This window comes from Centroberyx gerrardi, chromosome 3 (genome assembly GCF_048128805.1).
Source record: "Centroberyx gerrardi isolate f3 chromosome 3, fCenGer3.hap1.cur.20231027, whole genome shotgun sequence".
Lineage (NCBI taxonomy): Eukaryota > Metazoa > Chordata > Actinopteri > Beryciformes > Berycidae > Centroberyx > Centroberyx gerrardi.
Window position 1 is genome coordinate 13461315 of NC_135999.1, and position 7375 is coordinate 13468689.

General features: G+C 43.8%; 1 protein-coding gene across 7 annotated transcripts in view; it reads right to left on the reverse strand.

The window, feature by feature from the left end:
• Window positions 1-7375, reverse strand: part of inpp4b (inositol polyphosphate-4-phosphatase type II B) — a 110823-nt gene that overhangs the window by 87959 nt on the left and 15489 nt on the right. The window contains exon 1 of one of the 7 annotated variants that reach the window (XM_071912517.2): window positions 7360-7375. This exon is cut by the window's right edge and continues 31 nt beyond it. The exons of 4 other annotated variants lie outside the window; for them this stretch is intronic. The gene's annotated coding sequence lies outside the window, so the exon portion shown is untranslated. Of the gene's footprint in view, window positions 1-711; window positions 825-2473; window positions 2546-7359 lie in introns of those variants that run through there. 2 more of the 7 variants (XM_071912509.2, XM_071912494.2) reach the window with 2 other exon arrangements.

Genomic DNA, 7375 nt, shown 5'->3' on the forward strand with positions numbered 1-7375 from the left:
TTTCAGAATAGTGCTGCTGATGGCTCTTAAAACTGTGAAATGACAATTTGTGTCTTGCCCCTTCTTATCCTTTAGATATCTGTCAAAGGCTTTATCTTTCAAAACATCCCTGTGAAGATGAAAATAGGATTGTTTCCATGTCCGTAGTGAATGCACATTAGTTATCAGTTACTGTGAGCCGATGCTAGAAGTCTTCTACACACGCAGTCTAATACACCATGGATTCTAATATTCTAGTTTTTAGAGAACATAGTGCAGATATAGTCATCATGTGACATGCTGTATATGCATGAGACAGGACAAGCGACAGGGTCACACAGCTGGGGTCATGTGACAACTTTTAGGTCAGACGTGAAATGATAAATATGGGTAAGTGAGCATGACAGATCAGAGCAATGCTGATTCACACAACTGTTGCATTCCACATTACAATGGCATGGTTGTGGAGAATCACTGACCGGATAGAGTTTCAGCTTAATGAGATAAGATACTGATGTTGGTTAAAAATATTTTGCATTAGCCTTCTGTCTTAGAAATAAAGTGCTCTTTCCCTTCCTTTCCTCTTCATTGTTTGGCTATTTGGCCACACTTTTGCTTCTAATCTTGCTTCCTCTCTCATTCTATCATGGCCCTGCTCTTTCTTTCTCTTTCTTTCTCTCTCTCTCAGCAGTCTCCTGTATCAGATAAAAAAAGGGCATCCTGTCTACTGACCTTTTCTCTCAATCATTTCCTCCCCAAGCCTTTTCCTGCTGCCCCATATGAATCCCCATATGCTTACGGCAAAACGCTGCCCAAAACACACTCTCTTGCCTTCTCCCACTCACACACAGGCGCACACAGACACACACGCATGCGTGCACACACAGAAAGAAAAAGAGGAAGAGACCAAGATATTGAGAGCCAGTCAGCAGTGCTACATGAAAGAAACACGGCATACTATTGAAAGGAAGCTGAAAGTCTCTTGAAGCAGCTTGAGGTCGATCAAGTTTACAGAGAAAGACATCCCAAGCATCATATTCTGTTGTGTGGATATGCAGCATGTATGCATGCAGATATGTGTGCATGTCCTCATGAATTAAATAGACCCAAGGTCCCGAATGTGCACCAATTTATATGCTCGAAGTCACTTTCTTCAACATTGACATATCATGGCCAATCCCCACATGCCCCGGTAGCTCGGAGCAGAAGGCACAGAGGGCCATTACACACCATGCAGGACCATTATATCCCTATGTAGCCATTACTTGCACACCAATACAGAACGTCTGGTAAATGGTCTTAGAAATCCATTCCTTAGCATCTTTTTATGGCCCCTCACGACGAAGGCTTTAAAAGTAATGAAGCTCTGGAGACCGACTTCTTATGCAAGATCAAAGTGGCTGCACCGTAGAAAATGAGAGAAAGATGGGAGCAAGAAGAGGAGTGGAGTGAGAAAAGAAGGAGACAAATGATGCTCTTCCAGGATCATGGAGGATTGATTATGATGGTCGCGCTCTGTTCCCTCTCGCACGCTCTGGCTCCCTCTTTTTTCTATCCATCTTTCTCTTGCTCTCGCTCATTCCCTTGTCTGTTCCGTCTGCCTGTACCTTGGTTGAGAGCTAAAACAGAAACTTTTGATCTATGCTCTCTTTCACTAGCTTTTAAAAAGGTGACAGCTGCTCACAGGCGACACGTTTTACTGTATTTCACACGAGTGCAGAGGCAAATACGCACACATAAGCATGCACATGAGCGCTCTCACACAATCACACGCACACACAAATGATCAATTATAGAGAAAAAATGAAAAAAACATGTGAACTCTGCACTTTGGCGAAAGCATATGAAGCTGACAAACTCAAGCAGTTGTCTATGGAGGTTTGAAGGCCACAGTGTCTGCTCATCACTTGGCAGAGGTAAATGGTCCAACTCAGGCTGTAGATCTATTGATTTTGTCCATGCCCTAGGTGACAGAGTGACATACACACATAGACACACACTAACTCTCTCTCTTTCTCTCTCCCCTAATCTCTCTCTCTCTCTCACTCACACACACACACACACACACACACACACACAGATTGCAGAGAACACCTGGAGGAGAGGACACTCATTCACATGCTACACTGACGAATGGCATTTTATATAAATGTCAGCGGTGACATTTCTGGCACTCCCTGTATAGTATGCATGTGGCAAACATTTATGAATATAAACAGATTTATGCCAGCGAGGTCAGTAGTGTCTACATGAATACGCTGCTCTTGCACTACAAATAGGGCTTTACAAATTGGCCTAATTAAGTCATGAAAGATGTCATGAGATGCCATTTATACATACATGCAAAACTGCAAATGCATGCACTCACAAACACATACACATTAAATTATGTATACAGTAAGTTAAAAAACGATAATTGACACACAGAGTGAGGTCACACACACATATGCGTGAAAAATGACACACACACACACACACAAGGAAGTCCACTTACAGTAATGGTGCATACAATCCTAGCAGCAGCAAGCTTAGCCAACAAGAGTAAGAGAGTGAGAGAAGAGCTATAGAAATAAGGAGAGACAGACAGAAAGAGACCAAGAGAGAGAAGACAGAGAGAGAGAGAGAGAGAGAGAGAGAGAGAGAGAGAGAGAGAGAGAGAGAGAGAGAGAGAGAGAGAGAGAGAGAGAGAGGAGAGGGAGAGAGAGAGAGAGAGAGAGAGAGAGAGAGAGAGAGAGAGAGATGTTATGTCTTTTTCCTCTTAAAGAGCTCCAGAATGGTCTTTCTTCTTATCGTCCTCCAGTCCTCAGAGTAACTCCATGTATACGTTATATTCGCTCTTGACAGAGCAGCAGGCACACTGGCACATTCATACACTGTAAACACACAAGCACACACAGACGTGTACGGAACACACACACACACACACTGCAGCCTCCGCTGAGGCTGAGAGCTGGCTAGAGTGAGCTACTGGCGCTAGCGCTGTTGCTGCTGTGGCTGGCTTGACGGTAAGCGAGACCAGCGAGAGAGAAAGGAGGAGGGAGCCAGAGAAGAGGAGGGAGGGAGGGAGGGAGGGAGTAGACAAATACAAGCAGTAGAGGCAGAGTGAGGAAGAGAGAGGAGGGGGATGTGAGGTAGAACAACACGGGAGAGGAAGAGACAGAAAGAAAGGAAGACTGACCAATAATGGGTAGGAACCCAAGATAGAAACACAGAAAAGGGGAGAGGGATATAGAGGGAGAGAGAGAGAGAGAAGACAGAGAGAGATGAGAGAGAGAGCGACAGAGAGAAACAGAGAGAAGAGAGAGAGAGAGAGAGAGAGAGAGAGAGAGAGACAGAGAGAGTGACAGACGAGAGAGAGAGGAAAGTGAGAGACAGAGAGAGAGAGAGAGAGAGAGAGAGAGAGAGAGAGAGGAGGGTGAGACAGAGAGGAGGGTGAGACAGAGACAAGAGAGAGAGAGAAAGAAAGACTAGAGAGAGAGACAAAAAGAGAGAGAGAGAAACAAGAGAGAGAGAGTTGGGTGCACAAGTCACACCTCGTCTGCAGCCTATGACTCAGATCGCCGTCAGGAAAGAGACACTTATTATGGCTACTTGAATTAACATGAATTCCAGTCACATGGTACAACATGTATGTGTCTATTTGTGTATGAGCAAGAAACACTTAAAAACACAGCAGGACACCTGAGGAAATCACAAGAGGCTTGTTGAGACATGAAGATATGCACTTTCAGACACACACACACACACACACATCATACTGATTCACCAGCTCACACATTTATACCAACACATGCAGCTGCCGTTGAAAAAAAAACACATCAATCCATGTTGAGACACCAACACAATAGCACAGAAACCCACACAGCAACACCAATGACACCAAGCTTAGGTTTTGACTATCTGGGCTTGAACCTTGGATTAAACGGGGTTTAATTTACCCATGCTCACACAGGGGAATGAGTAATTCTAGCAGAACAAAGGGCACACTCTACACCGGCCCTTATCACCCCGAGCAGGTACACAACCGAGCACAATGAGACACGCACACAAACACTTCTGCACACACACACCCACCCAGACGCGTGCTGAAGAAACACACCAACATGCATGCATGCGCACAGGCATGGAACAACACAAGTAAACACATGCACCCACACACACACACACACACACTTAGACATTATCACACTAAGATACACATAGCACACTGAGCGCCGGAAGTCACGGCGATCAGGACACAGCCATCCTTCCCTGTATGGGAGGGTGGGGTGGAGGTGGAATTGGGGAGAGTGGGTTGAAGCAGTGGATTAAACTGTTCTTGCTGCCTTTATTACCATGTGATTTGATGACCTGGGTGCCAAGCAGAGGCTAGAGACAGTGCACAGCATATATATATTGAATTGAATATGCATATATATATAAAATGCAATTCAATAGGCTTTATTGGCATGAAAGTTTAAAACAATGTTGCCAAAGCATTAAGTTACAGTGTGTGTGTGTGTGTGTGTGTGTGTATGTGTGTGCACAGTGTGTATATATATACTGTATGATAACAGCATACATGGAAATCCTGAACTGAAGCTTGCTCAGAATATAAAACATGCATACTGAAATGCTCTAGTGTGAAGCTGGAAATGTTGAACATATTTTTAAGCATCTAAACTTCCTGAAAAGCTCGCTAAGCACACTAGGGATCTGTCTTATATTCTGCATGGGGAGTGCCAGCTACCCACACCAGGAAACGTTTTGGGGTGCCTGGCTGTAAGGGCAAAAAGCCTAAGTACTCTTTTATTCCCCACTCTACAGCAGGGCTAACATCTGGTTGAACACTTTCTCCACTGTAAATACACCCACACTGATTGTGGACATTACATGAATTTGTACGTATGTTGTGCTTGTTTGGAAGTCGTGTTTGTACGCAATTTGTGAGCAGAACGGGGGTGGATGTGTTTGACCATGTACAGACCGTAGACTTAATACTCTTGTCAATTTAAGTTTATTTCCTACAGATGGCAATAAGGGATCTTAAACAAACAGCCGTCAACAAACCCACGCAAGCATAGAAAAATGCACCGCGTTGTGTCTTGTCTGGGTGAGCTGATGTTCTCCCTCTTAGCTGTCTAACTTCTAAATTGTCCTCTCATTCTTTTCTGACTTATTCTTCTCATTTCTCTCTACCTTGACCTCATTCCCCTGTTTTTGATCTGTAAAAAAAAAATAGGTCAGCAGACAGACAAAAAACACAGTCAGGCTTGGAGTCCCCCCATTTTCACCTTCCCCGTCCATTTCCTCATTACATCGCCAACAGCTTACATGAAAGGGACGGGGGATGATATTGTCCCGCACTTTTGGGGAGACAGAATGTTAGGTCATGTCTATAAGTTTACAGTTCGTGGTCTGTTTGACATTTTCAGTTGATAAGGGCTTTATATTGTTCCAATCAAACATGTATAGGGAAAGCATGACAGGCACCAGATGTAGCCTACAGTGTGAGGCAGACTTATCTGACCTTAATAATACTGATTTGTACTTAGATACAAAATACTTTGATGTGTTCATTTTAACTTTTCTTTTTTCCCCCCATACATGCCTTATTAATCTTTTGTACTATTTTTGTCCGTGCTATGGAAGTAACTTTTAGAAGAAATTTATCAAAGGCACCAGCTACACCTATTGTAAAACAGAAAGTATGGCTCGTTGTGCAAACATGGGACTGATAAAGGAGAGATGAATGCCTTCCGGGTCTGGTTTTGATAAAAGAAAGCAAAACTTTCATCTTTTTCAACTCTGGTAAGGTTGTTGAGTGTAAAATCATGGAAGTGGGCTCTTAATTGGCATAGCCTTCCAGGAGTTAACTGCTGAGCTCACGCACTTCAGTGATAATTATTATCTCACATCTGAGTCAGACAAGTGTAAACTGCCATCAGAACACACAGAGGGTTTAAGAAAAATCCATATCTCAACTAAAATGTGAAGTGGACTATCAGGAACAACAACCAGAGATAAATGAATGTGCATGATTATTTAGAGCTAAATCAAATTTAATATTTGAGTGATGTGAAAAATGTATCTATGGTTTATCAATGCAAAATGCATTTTGGTAGTTTAATTAGCCACAGCAGCCTCAGCGGCTTGAGGAACATATCTTGTGCCAGAAATACACAATGACAGATAAACCCCATCATTTTCCTAGCCTATTATGCCATCTTTGACAGTGTTGCAGTGAATATCAAGCCATTTTATTTTTGGTGCTAGAAATTTTACATTGAATGAATTTGTCAGTCTGTGAAGTGTGGTATTTTTACCATTGTATTTCGGCAATATACCAGGGCAGAACATTTTCTGGTATTGTGAAGTCTGCTTTTCAGTCAGATAATGATACAATTTATGTGTACTAAAACAGACAATTCAACAAAACAGCACATAATCCATAAATTGCGCATTGAAGGAGTGGAAAGAAAACAGATCAACCTTTTTGTCAGTCTTGTAGGTGGCTGTCTGTTACGGCCATGGCCGTACCCCCAGAAGATTCCCTAGTGTTTCCTTGTGTTTCCCCTTCCCTGTGTTCCCAGTGCTCCCCTGTCTGTCTCTCTCTTGGTCTATGTTCTCTTTGTGTGCGTACTGGCGTGGGCGTGGTCTCCCTTCCTCGCTCTCCTGGCTCCCGGCTCTGCTCATCCTGTACACCTGTCTGCAATCGGCTCATCACCTCTCCCAGTCTGCTCACCTGCCTCTCATCAGCTCATCTGCCTGCAGTATATCTACCCCGGCTCTTCAACCATTCTTCGCCAGATTGTTGTTTCAACCACAGTGGTAGTTACGCTTCAGGGCCAAATCTAGTTTAAACTCCTAGTGACTTTGTCTTTTCGTGTTTCCTGTGACTAACCAGTCTCTCTTCTGCCCCAGGATTATCACCCGCCTGCCTGTCTTCCTGCCTGTCTCCCTGCCTGCCTGCCAGCAACCTCCTAGCCTCCAAGCTACACCTGCCTGCCACGCTTCCCCTCATCCCACGCTCACGCCAAGCCCCGCTCCTCCTCACCATCACTCCCCCTTGCAGCCACTGGATTCCTGTTCCCTGCCATCAGCCCCTCATCCAGATCCTCCCTTACAATATAACCTTTCCTTACCAACACCACCCTGTCCGTGTCCTGCGTTTGGGTCCCACCTGTGTTCATAACACTGTCATTGGTACAAATGAAAATGTTTAGTCAAGTGGAGAGGAACATGTTCTGTATTGTGAAATCACCTGCTTTTCAAACAAAATTATATACTTTATGCGGGCTTAAACCACACAATTCAAGAAGACATATTTTGCACATAATCCAGACATTTCTAAGTAGTCAGAGGAGACTGGACTTTTCAGTCAGAAAGGTAAATACTCACAGAAACTGACTGCTGA